Consider the following 9,429-nt stretch of genomic DNA (forward strand, 5'->3'; position numbering starts at 1 on the left):
CTCCACTGAGTCAGTCACTCCACACTGCGCATTGATTTGTTATAGGGGATCAATTGGAGATGATGTCAGTCCTAGGTGCAGTCTATTTTTCCTACTGTGGAAAAGCCGCAGGTCCAAACTGCTGCTGATTCGTCCTGCAACACACCGAAGCACTCAATAAAGTCTACTTTAAAAACACAATCCACCAGTAACAGGCTCGATGAGTGACTTAATGCCCTGTTAAAATCCTGTCCAGCTAAACAGACCGTGGTCACACTCGGACGGCAGACGGTTCAGAGGACGCCACAACTAAACGGTGATATCACATGATGTGGACGTTTACTGGAGAATATTTTTGGCAAATGTTGCTCAGATCTTCAGCCAGAATTTCCTCGAGGGATGGCAGTGCTTCACCTCGTACCAAAGCTCACACTGGATGAACCAAACAATTTTCAAACCATACTTGCGCTAATGTGTATGACTGAGTGTGTGTGTGTGTGTGACTTTTCTTCATGGACAGCCAAGACAGGATTATTGGAAATGCTAGAACCATAAAACCCAGTAATTTACAGACACAAAACATTACCGTTTAATATTTGTTTTTCCTTCAAGCCTGAGTACGTGTGCAAAAGAGTGAGAGGGTCGACTCGAGAAAAATAAAGAGAGAAATATAAACCCTAAAACAACTTCTTCAGACCTTCTTTTTTCCATTCCTCCTCAACTAGAGCTACAAAAACATTCCTGAGGCGTTCAACAGAGCGCCTTTCATCGATCGTCATTTGCGCATGTTTTGACTCCGTGGTGTCTTCCAGTTCTGCTTTATCAGAGTCAGTTAACAGAGTTTATCAGTCCCTCCGTCTACCAGCCTGTGGGTCTCTGTCTCTGCAACCAAGCCATCTGACTCATCTCTCTGTGACACACACACACACACACACACACACACACACACACACACACACACACACACACACACACACACACACACACACACACACACACACACACACACACACACACACACACACACACACACACACACACACCCTTGCCGGCTGCGACTTGCTCATTCTGGTCCATCTGAAACGCCACTTTATCACTTTTATCCCCTCCACTGATCTCTCTCATATCTCAAAAGCAGGAATTCCACTCCTGCTGGAAGAAAATCTTGTATCGTCAACATTTGGAAACACAAAAAAGGATTGTTTACCGGAGTGACAACTGTGATCTTTTGGAAAATCTCACAACAGGGTTTGGCATGACATTTTAGGGCTGATAAAGTGAAAACATGAAAGGTTTTACATGATATCAATTGTACACTATTCCAGTCCAGCATCATGGTGTAGGCCCAACAGCCTCTACATTATGTCAGCATTGTACATGCGGTCAGGCTGAGGGTGCGCAGCCCCAGGCTTTGGCATCACCTTTCCTCCTTTGTCCTGACTGGACCGACTATGTACAAAAATCTGTGTTTTACTGTTAGTGAGTCCAACACGCCCACAATAAATCATCTGCTTTAATGACCGAAGCAGGGATACGTACAGTGAAAAGCAATAAAAACCTCACAGAACAGAGCAGATTTACTATAAGTGAGACCAAGGGAGGGAAAAAAAAGAGGGAGAAACTGAGCGAGCCAGAGAGTTGTAAGAGATAAGATCACTATCACATTTGTGTAGTAAATCACAACAGCTATGTGTGTCCTCATACGTGTGTGTTTGAGTGTCCTTATAAGAATGCTTTAAGCTCTATCATGCTACATCTGGGAGTGGGAGAAGGAGAAAGTAAGAGGTTACTACAGAGGACACTGTGGCCTTGACTCGCCTTGATGAGCTAAAACTGGTACAAGACTCCCATTACTGCCCCCCCCCCCCCCCCCCCCCCCCCCCCTCACCCTCATACACACATTTTTGTATGGAGAGAAACCATGTTTTTGTGACCACCCATACAGAGTAACCATTGCTAATGCACAGTTTAGTATTCCAGTCATACAATGCCAACAACCCTAAAACATTTCAAGTGTATAAACTTTACACAGTAAATAGAGGCGGTTGTGGTCAAAAGGAAAGTAAAAAAATGATGCATTAGTCAAAGGGAGACGCAGGGATGAACACACAGAAACACACACTCCTAGTGTCATCTATGTAGCCACCATCTCTTAACAATAAGCGGTGCTGACCAGACGTTTACAAGCCCACATCCAGCCTCGGCCCGGGTCCGTCCACCGCTGCATGATGAGGCAGCTTTGAGCAATTTGTTAACACAGCAGAAGCACACTCCTCTGGACGATAAAGATAAGTGGCGCTCATGTTGCGTTGAATTACACTCGCAAACAGGGAGGAGGCTGGACAGTCAAGAGATGAAGAAACCCCTAGAAAATCCAAAATAACAGTCGTAGCTAATACACATAGAAGCAAAACACTCTCCATTGCCCTTTCTTTTCATTAAATCAACTTCTATTTGACCTCTCCTCGATGTCAAGGCCGCCACATCCATCTTTTCAAGATATCAGTGCCGTGTGTCACAGCTGAAGGAAGGCTCATTATCTGTGTGCATGTGTGACGTGTGTTTGTTTCTATTTAACCTCCTTTATTTAACTAGGCAGGTCATTGTAGAACCAAATTACTCAATGATTGTCTGGCAAAAACCCAAAAGGGCTTTAAACAGAGCTAAGGTCATACAAGAAAGCGCAACACAGAGAGACAGAATGAGAAGAAATAGATCCATACATTTTCTTAATATGTTTAATAGTGTTTTTTTAATTTGTGGATGATCTCTGCATTGCGCCTCCACACAGGACGGCATCATATGACAGACTGATAAAGCCTCGGGGGGAATGGCCAAACCTTTCTGTCGGCCAGTGGGCTGCAGAGGATCTGACTGACTGTGAATCTCTACTTTCACTCTGTGGTTCTATTAAGCAAGCACTTAAAGGCATGAATTTACATTTTAGAACAAAGGGTAGTTTGTCTCTGTGGTGGAGAGGAGGTGGTCTGGCTCAGATCCTACTTGTGAGCGACACCTGAAGCTGCTCAACTGTCCTCCTGGATCCAGCCTCTTCACTTATGTTTCACAATCAACATTTTGTCATCATAATTGTGTGTGTGTGTGTGTGTGTGTGTGTGTATATATTCTGTTGTGAATCTATTCTGTACACACCTCATCTATTGCATGTTTCTCTTCCTGAGGTTTCTTCCATTTATTTACCAGTTTTTCTTCATTCGAATTGAGGGTCTACATACAATGAGTAAACAGGGTAACTAAAAAGATGCTTGCACACTACACATATTAGACACATACACAGGCCTTGACCTATTTTATTACAACATGTAAATTACCCGTCTGGAAGCACCGGGCCGACCTGATGTGACCTGTGCCGCATAGTTGCTCTCATCCCTCTGATAGAGTTTCTGTTGTAGTACTAATACAGCAGTGCAGTCATAGTGAACATACTGTAGCTAAGCTGCAGCCACTTTGCTTCCCGCACTAAACCACAGGCATGCTGCCGTTACTCAATACCTGACATACCAGAGTGCAGGGTGAGAGTAAGGAGGCACAACAGGGAAGGTAGGAAAAGTGGAAAGGAAGGAGGGATGAAGAAGAGGGCGTTGGTCTAAATGAGTGCAAGTTGAAGATGTGGAATGACTTATAACATCACCAAATAAAAAGTATAAAGAGAGTAAGAGACAACCTGCTTAATAAAAAAAAAAGGCTGTTGAACAAAATTTCCCTTCAGACATGGATATTCTTGGATTCTACTTCTGTACAAAATGCAGACTTTGTATCACCATTGTATCACTCACTTTTACCTCAAGGGAGAACCGATAAACCAGCCATAACTGCTCCATCTATAAATGCAGGAGGCCACAGCTGACACAGCACCCACATGTGTCTAGTTTCAAAGGCTTTGAAGGCTAAACGGCTATGAAAAATACAAATCACACTCAGGGAAAGATGTTCTCAATCAGCTCGATAATATAAGTTGGTAAACCCAGGATTGTTTTCATGATGGATTCTTCATCCTTTCAACAATAAAATGTGCACTAATGGCTTGTCCTGCTCTGAGGCATGCATGGCCCAGCTGTGCTGTCTGTCTCCGTCTCCCTCCTTAATGAGAAGTGCCAGTGTGTGCAGAGTCAATAGACTAGTAAACCTCAAAGTGAACTATGGTCTGACCTCTCTAGGTCTCTGTGTGTTCGCTGTCTCGCCCTCCTCTGCGTGAAACAAACTCCTGCAATCATTAAAAGTTTAGTGTACAGATTCTTGAGGTCTTTGTGTTGAGGGCCTTTTCATGTTGTCCACTGACAGAACTAGCTCACATGAAGCTCTCAGCTTGCTCCAATAAGGCCTAAATGCCATGACAGGGCTATAAGGAAATGTCGACAAAAAAAAAATCATAATGATAATAAAAAGCACAAAAACAAAACAGAAAACAAAGCAACAAACAGGAGCCAGAAATGTTTCAAATTATGACATCCTGTCTGTGTTTCTCAAAGCAAGGTTCGTTGACACAGCCTGTCTAACACTCCCTCTGACTGACGAATGGTGAGAAAGGGCAAAATGATATTTTGGGTGAGCACCCCTCAAGAACTCTTCACCCTAAAACTGGAGATCAGTTTGGGACACAAGTCCCCCCACTTCTGGTCCAGTTAACCAAAGACGAATTACAGCACTTAAACAAGATAATAAAAAGTGCACTTGTTTTAATAGTGTTATATACAAAAGGTTCCTCTCCAGAAGACAGCTTTATGAGGAACAGATTGACTTATAATGGGGAAAGCTGGTGAGTGGACAGGTGGGAAGAGTCAACATTTCCCTTTTATCTGATCCAGTGCATTTGATTATAGCATTATGTGTTTGTTCTCACACAAACAGTAACAACTTCTGCTTTGTGTACACTCATTACTCCCCTCTCTATTGGTAATATCTCTCTGTCACGTCCAGGTTCCCATAACAGCCACTAATTAACCATGGATGTTCCTAGCTTGTCCCTCTCCCTTTCCCAGGTTTCTTCTCTTCGGCGTTGCACTCTTCCTTCCCACGGACGTTTTGAAGAAAGGCAGCTCTGGGCCTCGTGAGGAGGGCCCCGGACGTGTCTCATGGCAGCCCACACAGACTGCCGTCAGAGCACATTTACGTGTGACGGTAAGACATGTAGTTGTGGACAGAGGGGGGTGGCATGCGTCTGCAGACAACACACATGAACACAGATGCCAATACATATGCAGATATACTAAACACTAACAAAGAACACACTCTAACCTCAGCCTCTAAAAGGACAGAGGGAGGGCTGGGAGAATAATGAGCTGGGGATGAGTTGGGACTCCATCAGAAAATAACCCAGGACCATCATTCCCAGGCTGTCTTTATGGGAAAGTAATGCACGATTCCCAAAACCACTCCCACCCTCTTCCTCCATGTTTGTGCTCGCTAATTGTACTGTTTGTGCTGAATTAGATAAAATATGACTTACGCTGTACATTCCTTTGCCACTTGTGCAATTACGTCATGTTGAAGGAACAGCCCACTACAAACTTTCACCTTTCTCAATTGAGCTTAATAAGCAATAATAATTTTACATCCCACAACAGTAACTGGTCTTATTTCAGTCCATGGGAACACAGCTTTGTCACTCAGAAGAAATGTACATAATGTGACAAATATTTTAGGTAAAAAGTCGCCTACAAAATGTGCTGCACATGCTGTTTTCAATAATTTGACAGACACTTTATTTTGTTTTTGGAGCTGTAAAAAAAAAAATCATACCGCTAACTTCAGTTTCTCAATGCTTGTTGTTTCAACTGACAATGTGGGAAGAGAATAAGTGAAATGTCATTTTGTGGTGAACTATTGTCCTAAACTTCTCTCTGACACTCTTCCTATCGCTCCTGCGGGGACTCTTTCTTCGTTTGTTGTCTGCTGAACCAGCTCCTACTTTTCAAAAAGTAAAAAAAACAAAACCCACAGGCATGTTGTGAACAGCAAAACGTGCACACCTCAAACCGAGACACATGCTGGTGTTTCTGAATATATCTACAGACGTGATCATGGAGGGTATGACTGTGTGGTATGAATATAGCTGTCCAGTCTTCATGGTGGTCTGCGTTTGTTCCACGACTGAGCACCTCCTTGGCAAGAAGGTAATGTGGTGATAGGTCACAGGGTCAAGGACGACCCTAAAGTACATGTTGTATTCACTGTATGACAACATATTTGACATATACTGCACAATATAACAAGCATAGACTTAGGACCACAAAAATGAAGAGAAAAAAGTGGTAATTTATCACAAAAAATGAACTAATGTTGTGCATCCAAAACAAACCTATCCTAAAATCAAAGCAGGAACAGATTGTCAATGTCAAGCAAACCCCCTCTGACTCTGATGTGATACAAAAATATAAAAAGCCACGCTGTTAAGGACAACTTTGTCGGGACAAAGCGTCTCTTTAGAGTCAGTTGAGCCTTCAGCTGATCTTCAGTTCAGCTGACAGTCACACTACTACTCTGCATCTTTAACTTATTTTTTTTAAGCATACCTCACAATAGCTTAATTCCAAATAATAAATCCTCTGTCACGTAAGATTTACAGTGACACATACAAGATCCAAAAATGTTAGGCAAAACTCGACTTGAAATAAAGTCGGGCCACAGCATAAAAGTTGCCATATATCATGGAGGCAAGAAAATGACTCATGAAGTCAGAAATGGTGAGACAAATGTGAGAGAAAGCGAAGCAGCCAAAAACAAAAGGGATTAGGGCCTAACTAGGGTGGGGAAAGAGAAAGTGATGAAAGTCTGCTGGTTGACGAAATACTTTAGCACGAGTTTGCAACAAATTTACACAAGGGTGAATGAAATAAAATCTGAAGAGAAAATGTGAGAGTACAAGTTCAGTGGTTCAGAGTGTGGAGAAGGTATTTCTAGGAAAACTGACAAGAACTCCCTGTCACCTCCCAAAAAAATCCATCATGGCGCAGTGTGGCTAAGTGCCCCTAGCTTTAAACTGTTAGCAGGCTGCGGTTGGCTCAGCAGCAAACCAGTGTTTTACTGGTTCCCCCGGGCAGTGTTATGGAGCGGTCTGTATGCCGCCTCACCATCTTTTACTGAGCCAGGGTGATTAGGAGCCCAACGTGCTGACGGCACATGCAGTAATGCTGTTGCAGCCATCAGACTGTGATTTACACCACTGACTGAGCGCCTGCGGCCGTAATGTACAAATATGTGGAACCGACTACAATATGGCTTTCCTGTTCTGCTCATTTAACTGCAGAACAGAGAGGTCGGGACTTCAGACTTGATGAGTTGGGCTGCAACAATGTACATTGTGTTATGTTGGATAGTTGAATAAAGTGCTGTCAATTCAATGCACATGATGAGTGTTTAACAATAGACTTCTGTGTTTATTGAGCTGAGATGACATCTGTTGTTGTCACCACATCTGCGATAATTTAAAGAACTTTTTTTTTTGTTGTGTTATATATGCTGCTGAGAATCTACTTTAAATGGGTCAGGAAAATTTATACACTTTCATATTTTTACATATAATTCATATTTTGGGTGTGTTAAAAGTGTATTAAATCATGACTCCACCAGGCCTGATATCATTGAGGACACCCAGGTCATGTCCTCTGTATCGTGTCTGGGAATCGGGGGGTTTTAACAGCTTGATGGGGAGTTTATATTCGATAATTACAATTTTCATGCTAAATTATTGAATAAAATGATCAAATAATAAATGTGTTTAATACCTAGCGTGGAGAAGTCGTTGTCATAGCATTTAAACCACTTTATGGTTTATCAAACAGTTAAATTAATTCATGAAATGAGGGAAAAGTTTCAGGCTCAGAAAAGTTCAAGCTTTTGGTGCCGGCTAGTCAGCCATGTTTTGAAGCAATCTATGTCTTTATGTCTTTTATTTGAATTTACAAAACATTCATCCATTTTAAGAAATATTTAACCACTTACTAAGTTAAATTACAGTTTTAGTAGTTTACCCAACATTGCTTTTTGCGGCCAAATGCATTTCATCTTGTCATATCATCAGAAATTATGTTTAAGCAGATTATTCATAGTGTTTTACCTATAGCAACCGTAGCGCTTAAAATATTTAAGTCAATACTGTTTTTGTTTTTTTTAACATTGCCATTACTCCATTATGCATGTTGGCACTGCAACACTTCATTTATGTAATTATTTATTTTAATGTGACAACCAGCTGTGGCAACATTCAGTTCATGCAGACTTTGAATTTTTGGAAATTTCGCTCAGCAGTTGGCTGCAAAACTCAAGCAACAAACAAGCTCCTGCAGAAAAAACAGCAGACAGTTGCCAGTTTGGAGGCGAGTCCTCGAGTACCTGAGCTCTGGAGATGCCGGTCCTCCTCACCATCCAACACACACAAGCTGAACAACTAAGATAAATAACTCACTGTCAGTGTTACCTGGATAGCCTCAGCGCTGGTGTTGTAGTTTGGACGCAGAGGTTTATGTTTGTTTAGGTAGAGAGTGAGCGAGTACATGAGGGGGAGAAGCAGAGATAGACAGAGCACGAGCACTGATTTTGCCAGCCTCATACATGTCTGATAAAGTACAACGGGGTAAGATTTATTTCCTTCCCCTTCTTTATTTCTCCTGAACACGTAAAACTCAGCTGTGGCTGCAACTGAGGAGCCACATCTGGACCCTGCGGGACATGCGTGAAATCATTTCTCTATTCCTTCAATTTACTGTAATGCCTTGCAGATGGCACAGTGCATGTGTGTGTGTGTTGCATTCAATAACTCCTACAGTAGGAGCAGAAGGAGAAACGAGCAGCAGACAGGAATGAGCCACAGACTGTGTGGAGACTAGCTAGTAAACTGTGTAAAATACATAAGCATGGCTCAGCAAGTGGAACTTAAGTGTCCCTTGTCCAGAGGATATGAGGGTGGGGGTGGTTTCAGGAGGCACGTGCGACGGCCTCGAAGCCAGAGAGAGATCTGTTTGTTGAATCTTTTCCTTGCTGGGAGTCTCTACGCCTTCAGCTGGAGGCTAATTGACATCACCGCAAGGAGAAATTTGGCCTGGCTTCAATTATTTTTCACTTCTTGTCGACATCCCTGCATGAACGCTTACGTCAAACGAATACAAATATTAGAGCAGCGTACACAAGAGGCTTCAGGCTTCTGGTTAATACTGTGACATGTGGCTAAAAGTACACATTGGAGGTGACACAGTTCCTGAGGGCTATCACCTTACTGTACCTTGTGGGGACTGGCTGACATTGAAATAGGCTGCCAGCTGCCGACGGGTAGTTTGTCACTGCCGTTAGGAAGTATTCAATAGCTTTCTCAGCTTGAAGATGGCCCTGTGAATGAAACAACCATATGTGCTAATGTGCACTGCATGTACAAGCCCTCATATGTCACTGGATATGTAAAGATTAACAAAGTGAGAGATATTGACATATAGAATA

General features: G+C 42.5%; 1 protein-coding gene across 1 annotated transcript in view; it reads right to left on the reverse strand.

Annotated features, from left to right (window-relative positions):
- Positions 1-9,429, reverse strand: part of coro7 (coronin 7) — a 103,479-nt gene that overhangs the window by 17,230 nt on the left and 76,820 nt on the right. The window lies entirely within an intron of this gene.

This window comes from Enoplosus armatus, chromosome 17 (assembly GCF_043641665.1).
Source record: "Enoplosus armatus isolate fEnoArm2 chromosome 17, fEnoArm2.hap1, whole genome shotgun sequence".
NCBI lineage: Eukaryota > Metazoa > Chordata > Actinopteri > Centrarchiformes > Enoplosidae > Enoplosus > Enoplosus armatus.